The sequence below is a fragment of the Trachypithecus francoisi genome, unplaced genomic scaffold, assembly GCF_009764315.1.
Source record: "Trachypithecus francoisi isolate TF-2019V2 unplaced genomic scaffold, Tfra_2.0 Lachesis_group1, whole genome shotgun sequence".
NCBI classification, from domain to species: Eukaryota; Metazoa; Chordata; class Mammalia; order Primates; family Cercopithecidae; genus Trachypithecus; species Trachypithecus francoisi.
Genome location: NW_022681454.1, coordinates 11,333,540 through 11,342,627, shown reverse-complemented (window position 1 = coordinate 11,342,627; position 9,088 = coordinate 11,333,540). Strand labels below are relative to the sequence as shown.

The 9,088-nt window shown below is 35.2% G+C and overlaps 1 long non-coding RNA gene across 1 annotated transcript; it reads left to right on the top strand.

Annotated features, from left to right (window-relative positions):
* The first annotated feature begins 347 nt into the window (after window positions 1-347).
* On the top strand, window positions 348-3,537 carry LOC117086292. The gene is made up of 3 exons (XR_004438263.1): window positions 348-357; window positions 951-953; window positions 3,372-3,537. It is a non-coding gene; the product is annotated as an uncharacterized LOC117086292 (long non-coding RNA).
* The last annotated feature ends 5,551 nt before the right edge of the window (window positions 3,538-9,088 follow it).

Sequence of the window (9,088 nt, the reverse complement as noted above, 5' to 3'; positions counted from 1 at the left end):
GCTAGGAGAGGAATTACTAGGTCACATGATAATTCTTATATCTAAGATTTTGAGAACTGCCAAAGTGATTGCATCCTTTTGCATTTCATTTTCTCCACATTCTCATGAATACTTGTCATTGTCTGCTTTTTAAAAATTTACCATCCTAGTAGATGTGAAAGTATATCTCATTGGTTTTTATTTGAATTTCCCTAATGACTTATGATTTTGAGTGTCTTTTTTTGTGTGCTTGTTGAGCCTTTGTTATCTTTGGAGAGATGTCTATTCAAGCTCTTTGTCCATTTTTAAATTATTATTATTATTTTTTACATTCCAGGATACATGTGCAGGATGTGCAGGTTTATTACATGGTTAATAGTGAGTGTGAACTTGATGTACTGAAGGATACAAAGTGTTGATTGAAGGTGTTGCCAAAGGAGATTAACATCTGAGTCAATGAACTGGGAAAGGCAGATCACCCTTAACCTGGGTGGGCACAATCTAATCAGCTGCCAGCATGCCTAGAATATAAGCAGGCAGGAAAAATGTGAACTGACATGACTGGCCTAGCCTCTCAGCCTGCATCTTTCTCCCATGCTGGTTGCTTCCTGCCCTTGAACATCAGACTCCAGGTTCTTCAGTTTTGGAACTCGGACTGGCTCTCCTTACTCTTCAGCTTGCACACAGCCTATTGCGGGACCTTGTGACCATGAGAGTAAAGATGGAGTTCTTTCATTGGTTTTGGGGTTCTCAGAGTTGAATGCTTAATATGATTAGACCCAAAATTTCTAAGGACTCTACTTCTAATAATATGGAGAACACTGATAGTCCTTGGCCAGAACTGTTTAGAGAATTATGCAAAATAAATGCTTTTGACATTGCTGATTTACCACTTGTGAGAGGCAAGGAGTTCAGTGACTCTACACATAATACCTTTGACCATGTATGGAGAACCAAGGAACATAATGAAGCTGGTTGGTGGCTCCTAAGTTCAGTGAACATATTGATGAAAGAAAATAATACACTTAGGGATTATATCTCCCGGCTTCAGGAGAGATACTGAGCCTCACATCTGCTAAGATTACCCTGAGTGGGAGTCTTATCTCCTGTAGAAAAAGAGCTGAAATTGTGGAAAAACAGACACAAGTTCTTATCATGCAAGTGGCTGACTGCAACGTAAGGTGCATGCACAGCTTTGACAAGTGTCTACTGGTAAAGTGAGGGCATTGATTGGAAAATAATAGGACCCTGCAACTTGAAATGCAGACGTGTGGGAGGACCCTGATGAAGCTGAGGACACTAAGTTTTTAAACTCTGATGAAACTTTTTGCCAGAGGAAACAGCCTCCCCAACTCTAAGAGTGGCAACATCCCTTCCTCAACCCATGCTGCCATCAGCCTTTCCACCTTTGTCTGAGGAGATAAACCCTGTGCTGCCTGAGGCAACAGTCATGGCCTCCCCTGAGGCAGATGCCAGGCAAGATAATGTTGATTCTCCTCAGGAGCTACCCCTAACACCCTGTTTGTTTCTAGACCTATAACTAGACTAAAGTCCCAGTAGGCCCCTAGAGGTGAGGTTGAGAGCGAGACCCATGAAGCGGTGTGCTACACTCAAAAATAATTGCTTAAGTTTTCTAATTTATATAAATAGAAATCTGGACAATGGCACGGGAATGGATATTAATGGTGTGGGATAATGGTGGAAGGAATACAGAGTTAGATTGGACCTGAATTTATGGATTTGAGTCTGCTAAGTAGGGACCCTGCATTTAATGTTGCAGTTCAGGGAGTTAAAAAAGGAGCTAATAGTTTGTTGGTTAACTGAAATATGAACTAAAAGATGGCCCACTGTGAGCTGGATATGCCTGATCTCCCTTGGTTTAATATAGAGGAAGAGATCCAAAGGCTTAGGGAGATTGGGATGGTAGGGTGGATTAGTCACTTTAGACCTACTCATCCCAGTTGGAAGGGTTCAGAAGATATACCCTTGACCGATGCCTTGCAAAATAGATTTGTGAGGGCAGCATCTGAATCTTTGAAGAGCCGTGTAATTGCTCTTCTTTATATGTCAGATCTAACAGTGGGAGCCACAGTCACTCAAATACCAAACTGAAATACAATGGAAATAATTGGATCCCAAGGTGGCAGGGGCCAAGAGGAGGCACTTAACCATCAAAGGCAAGGTGGGTGTAGCTACCATAATGGATAGCAGAGGCAAAGCAGCAATCAGAATAGTCTGACTCATGTAGAGCTCTGACATTGGCTAATTAATCAGTATTCCTAGAAGTGAAATTGATAGGAAAACTACTGCATTCCTACTTAATTTATACAAGCAGAAAACTTCTAGGTCTAATGGACAAAAGGCTAATTTGAATTATAAAAACAGAGAATCATAGCCCCTCAATCAATTTCCAGACTTGAACCAGTTTACAGACCCAGAACCCCTTGAATAAAGAGGAGGCGAGGTCTCCTTGAGGAAGGACCCCACTACATTACCAAAAATTTATGCTGTTAATCTTTCTTCCGTCATTCCCCAAGGAGACCTCCAGTCTTTTATCAGGGTAACTGTGCATTGGGAAAGTGAAATTATCAGATATTTTAGGAACTACTGGACCTTGGCTCTGAGGATCCAGGGGTTGATCCAGGGGACCCAGAACATGATTGTGGTCCTCCAGTTAAAGTACGGGCTTATGGAGGTCAGGTAATTAATGAAGGTTTAGCTCTGGTCTGATTACAGTGGGTCTAGTGGGTCCCTGGACTCATCCTGTGGTCATTTCCCCAGTGCCAGAATGCATAATTGGCATAGACATACTTTGCAGCTGGCAGAACCCCTACATTGGCTGACTGGTAGGGTGAGGGCTAGTATGGTGGGAAAGGCCAAATGGAAGTCATTAGAGCTGCGTCTACCTAGAAAAATAGTCCATCAAAAACAATATCACATCCCTGGAGGGACTGTGGAGATACGTGTCACCATCAAGAACTTGAAAGACAGAGGGGTGGTGATCCCCACCACATCCCTGTTCAGCTCTCCCGTTTGGACTGTGCAGAAGACAGATGGATCTTAGAGAATGACAGTGGATTATCATAAGCTTAACCAAGTCATTACTCCAATTGCAGCTGGTGTACCAGATGTGGTTTTATTGCCTGAGCAAATTAACACATCTCCTGGGACCTGGTATGCAGACATTGACTTGGCAAATGACTTTTTCTCTATTCCTGTCCATAAGGCCTACCAGAAGCAATTTACCTTCAGCTGGTAAGGCCAACAATATACCTTTATGGTCCTACCTTAGGGTTATTTCAACTCTCTGGCTTTGTGTCATAATCTTATTTGGAGAGACATTATTCGATTGTGTTTCCAACTGCCGGTGTGGCTAGAATACAAGCAGGCAGGAAAAGTGTGAATTGACAAGACTGGCCTAGCCACTCAGCCTACATCTTTCACCCATGCTGGATGCTTCCTGCCCTCAAACACTGGACTCTAAGTTCTTCAGTTCTGAAACTCAGACTGGCCCTCCTTACTCCTCAGCTTGCAGACAGCCTGTTGTAGGACCTTGTGATCATGTGACTTAATACTTAATAAACTCCCCTTTATATATATATGATATAAGTATCATATATACATGTATATCTCATATGATATGTATATCATATAGAGAGAGAATATACTATGTATAGAATATATATATCCGATTAGGATGTATATATAGAATATTCTATTAGGATAGGATATATATAAGATATATATATATTCTATATATAGAATAAGGAATATTCTATATATCTATATATCTATATATATTCCATATATCTATATGTATTCTCTCTCTCTATATATATATCCTATATATAGAATAAGATATATATATTCTTTCTTTCTATAGAGAATATATATATCCTATTCTGTCCCTCTAAAGAACCCTGACTAATATATATGTAAAATAGAATATATATATGATAGAATATATATATATCCTATTAGTTCTGTCCCTCTAGAGAACTCTGACTAATACAATAAGTAAGCATGTGCCATGGTGGTTTGCCACACCTATCAACCCATCACCTAGGTATTAAGCCCAATATGCATCTTTTTGCTAATGCTCTCCCCTGACTGGTATCCCCTGACAAGCCCCAGTGTGTGCTGTTCCCCACCCATCATGTCCATGTGTTCTCATTGTTCAACTTCCACTTATAAGTGAGAGCATGTGGTGTTTGGTTTTCTGTTTCTGCATTAGTTTGCTGAGGATAATGGCTTCCTGCTTCATCTATGTCCCTGCAAAGGACATGATCTCGTTCCTTTTTATGGCTGCATAGTATTCCCTGGTGTATATGTACCATATTTTGTTTATCCAGTCTATCATTGATGGACATTTGGGCTGATTTCCTGTCTTTGCTATTGTGAATAGTGCTGTAATGAACATACACATGCATGTATCTTTATAATAGGATGATTTATATTTTTGGGGGTATATACCCGGCAATCAAATGGTGTTTCTGGTTCTAAATCACCACACAGTCTTCCACAGTGATTGAACTAATTTATGTTCCCACCAACAGTGTAAAAGCGTTCCTATTTATTCTCAACTTTGCCAGCATTCGTTGTTTCTTGACTTTTTAATAATTGCCATTCTGACTGGTGTCAGATGTTATCTGATTGTGGTTTTGATTTGCATTACTCTAATGATCAGTGATGTAGAGCTTTTTTTCATGTTTTTTGACCACATGTGTGGTTTTTTTTTGTTTTGTTTTGTTTTTGTTTTGAGACATACCTGTTCATTTCCTTTGCCAACTTTTTAATGAGGTCTTTTGTTTTTTTTCCTGTAAATTTGCCCATTTTAAAATTACATTAGTTCTCTTTTTATTCTGATTGTAAAATATTTTTTAAAACAATGCTATTTTGGATACAAGTCTCTTATCCAAGATGTGACTTGTAAATATTTTGCCTTATTCTATGAGTTGTCATTTGAGGTTTTAATGATGTTCTTTGATGTATAAGGGGTGTTAGCTTAATTTTGATGAAACTCCATTTATTTAAGTTTTATTTTGTCACTTGTCCTTTTGATGCTTTATCTCAAAAACTTTTGTCCAACAAAAGTAACACGTATTTATATGTTTTCTTCTAAAACTTTTATAGATTTTGCTCTTACATGTAGGCCTTTGATACATTTTGTGATAATTTTTACATATGGTATAACATAGGGGTCCAAATTTATGCTTTTTCATGTGGATATTTAATAGACAGGACCATTTATTGAAAATAATATTTTTTTTCATAGAAATGTTGTTACTCCACAGTTGAAGTCAATTGACCATATACATAAAGGCTTGTTTTTGGAGTGTCAATTCTATCTTATTGATATATGTATCTATTTATATTCTGGTACCACACAAATGTTCACTAATGTATTTGAAATCTTTTTATAGAGTCAACTGTTGGTTTTGGTATTTCTATTATTTTTCTGTTTTCTACATAATTTATTATTGTTCTAATATTTGTAATTTTCAGCCTTCCCCTTGATTTAAGTTTAGTTTAGTTCTTCTATTTTTAGTTTCCAATTGTGAAAGGTTAGGTTATTTACCTGTGATCTTTCTTCTTATTTTATACTTATGTGTTTAGGGCTAAGAAATTATTTTAAAACTCTTCATTAGTTATATCCTATAGATTCAGTATGGTGTACTTTGCTGTCATTCATCTCATGAATTATTTTATTTCCTTTGTAATTTATTTTCTGATGTTAATTCTGAATAGGTTTTTACATTTTCACATATTTTTGAATTCCCAAAATTTCCTTTGGTTAATATTTTCTAATTTAATTCTGTTATGATACTAAAGCATTGTTTGTGTAATTCCAGTCTGTTTATAAATGTACTGAGGTTTACTTTATGGCTTTGACTATGGGATATCCTGGAACATTTACCATGTGTACTTTAGAAGAATGTGGGCTCTGTTGTTGTTTAGTGAAGTGTTTATAGATGTCTGTGAGATCTATGTGGTTTATAATGTTGTTCAACTTTCTATTATTTTGTTTATTTTCTGTACAATTCTATATATTATTAAAAACTGAGTATTCAATTTTTAAAAATCTGTTATTATTGCATTATTGTTTCTTCTTTTAATTTTTTCAGTATTGTTGCACTCCATTTTATAGTTCTGTTGCTAGGTGAGTATGTAAATTTTTTATGATGGTTTGATCTTTCTATTATAAAATATCCTTTTTAAATCTGTAATAATAATTTGAGCTTAAATGTATTTTATTTTGTCTTACGTTTGTTCAGTCACCTTCATTCTGTCTTGGTTACTCTTAGTATGGTCAATATTTTTTATCCCTTTATCTTCAATCACTTTTTATCTTTGAAGTGTTATTCTTGTTAAAATATAGAGTTGGATCATTTTTATTTTAATATTCTGCCAATCTTTGCCTTTGGATTGTAGTGTTTAATTTATTTATGTTTATATAATATTAATAATTAAAAATAACACCAGGGAGGAATTATATCTGTTCTTTTTTCTGTTTTCTGTATGTCTTATATAAATTTTCTGTTCCTTTAATTTACATTGATGTCATCTTTTTTGTTAAATAAAACAAAACCACTGTTCTTGTCTTTTTCTTTCTTTTATCCTATTCTTTTGTTATTTTGCTAGTATTGTTGCCCTGGGGATTATACCAACATCTTGACTGAAACAAACTAGTTTGGATTAATATAAATTTAATTTCAATAGGATACAAAAAAACTTTGTTCCCGTGTAGCTTCTTTTCCTTTCCTGTGCTCTTATTGCCACAGAAATTACACATTTGTCACTGTAACTTTATTAAGAATTATTTTATTTATTAGTTTATGTAGTTATCTTTTAAATTATAACAGAAAAAAACTGTATAACCAAATATATATTTAGATTGTCTTTTATATTTTTTCATATAGTTAACGTTACCCATGGTCTTATTTTCTTAGTAGGGATTTCAATTTCGGTCAGTGTTCTTTCATTTGGCATGAAGGACTCTTACTGTTTCTTGCAAGTCAAGTCTCTTAGCAACAAACTCTGCTTTTCTTTTTCAGATACTAACCTAATTTCTCCCCCGTATTTGAAAAATTGTTTTACTGAATAGAGAATTCTAGGTTGACATTCTTTTTTGTTCAGCATTGTCTTCTGGCCTTCATGGGTTCTGATGAGAAGTCAGTTGTTAAGTTTATTTCAAGATGCTTATATGTGATGTCATTTTTCTCTTGCTGCCTTCAAGTTTCTCTCTGAGTTTTTGGGTTTCAACATTTTGAGTGTGGCATGTCTAAGTGTGGATCTCTTTGAATTCATTGGCTTTGATTCACGGAATTTCTTGCATGCGAAATTGATGTTTATATATGTCATTACATTGGAAAATTGTTGCTCATTACTTCTTCAAATATTATTTTTGCTCTTGTCTCTTTCTCTTTCCACTACATCTTGGACTTATTTGTATGGCGATATGTTTCATGTTGTTTCACAGTATTTGAGGCTTTGTTCATTTGTCTCCATTCATTTTTCTTTCTGGATAATGTCAGATAATGTCAAACTGAGTAATATTACTAACTTTTTTCATGTTTCTTTCTTTTGTTGTAAACTGTACATTTAAAATAATAAATGTGACAAATACAGCAATCTGACAAACATACTCAGATCTTTTGTTGTTGTTACTGTTTTGTTGTTGTTGATGTTGTTTATTCCTTTAGTGTCTTTTCTAAACCATTTCTGTAAAGTTTGAATTCCCTTTTATGTGCAGCCATAGTAATCTCTGTTGTATTGCCTTATTCATCTGTTGATAATTATGCATATATTTCCTTAAATGCTTTGAACAAATAAATCTTCTATTCTTTTGCGGTGATTTTCTGTGTGTTGTGGCATGCTATTAACATTCTAGAAGTTTACAATTTTTCCCGAGCCTTTATTTTGTTTCCATAAGGCTTCAAGTTTAGAAAATCTCATAAATTAGTTTTTTTTTTTTTCATGTGTGTGGTCTTCTGGATCTTCAGAAACATAATAGAGACATTCAAAGCCTCCTGATGGAGATTGATGGATGGATAGATACATAGATAGATAGATAGATAGATAGATGGATAGATAGATAATTTTTTGTACAGCCTCTTGTTATCACAGCTGACATTGGCACTTCAGGTAGCTGCATTATTAAACAATTGTCACTGAGTGATTTTAACAGACATCCTGGGTATAGGACATTTCCCACTGAGTAAGCACTTTGTCAGGTCAAATAATGACAAGCCCTGCAAATTTTTGCTTGCTTGTTTGTTTGTTTTGTTTTTGTGTTTGTGTTTTTTTTTTTTTTCCCAGTAAGTTGTCAGGCAAGTTAAGTAGTAATAATTATCTGGTGAGAGAGATCTTTTGGAAATTAGAAATCTCTTATCCCCTCTAGTAGTTACTAGTCTACTGATTTCATAGGCATCATGGCCATGAGACTGCTGGTTTTCAAGGTTACTTCAGAGATAAGGGGAAAAAGATGGGAATAGCATAAGTTTCAACACAATAAAACTTACTATTCTTGCCCAGATTAAACTGTTTGTCTTCATAAACACTTCTAGCTTGTTTAAAGACTTTATTAATATTAATAGTTTTAGAGAAGTTGATTTTCGTGAGTTCTTGCCAGTTTTATAAATTATTTTATGAAAAAAATGAATTTCAAAGCTCATTGCCTCATCATTCTGGAAATGCCACCCTCTGGTGGTTTTCTATTATTTACATGGAATTAAAGTCCTCACGACAGAGATTAAAACCATACTCTTTAGGATAACTTTTCCAATCTTGATTTCAACTCCATTTTGAGCTTCCTATACTTCAGAATTCCAAACTAAATGACCTGCTTGCTGCCCTATACCACTGCAGAACCACTTGCAAAAGAGGAGTTATCTAATTGCCAGTTACAAAAAGTTGCAGTAAGGGTCATAGTCTTACAAATCAATGGAAATCTCATTTTATGTGTGGGAAAAGGAGTTCCTCTAATCTTCCAGCCTAGAGATTTTGATACAGCTACCTGGATAATACATCTAAAATACATTTAAATTGAATGGGTGGTACGGTTTGCATATCTGTCCTTTCCAAATCTCATGCTGAAATGTGATCCCCA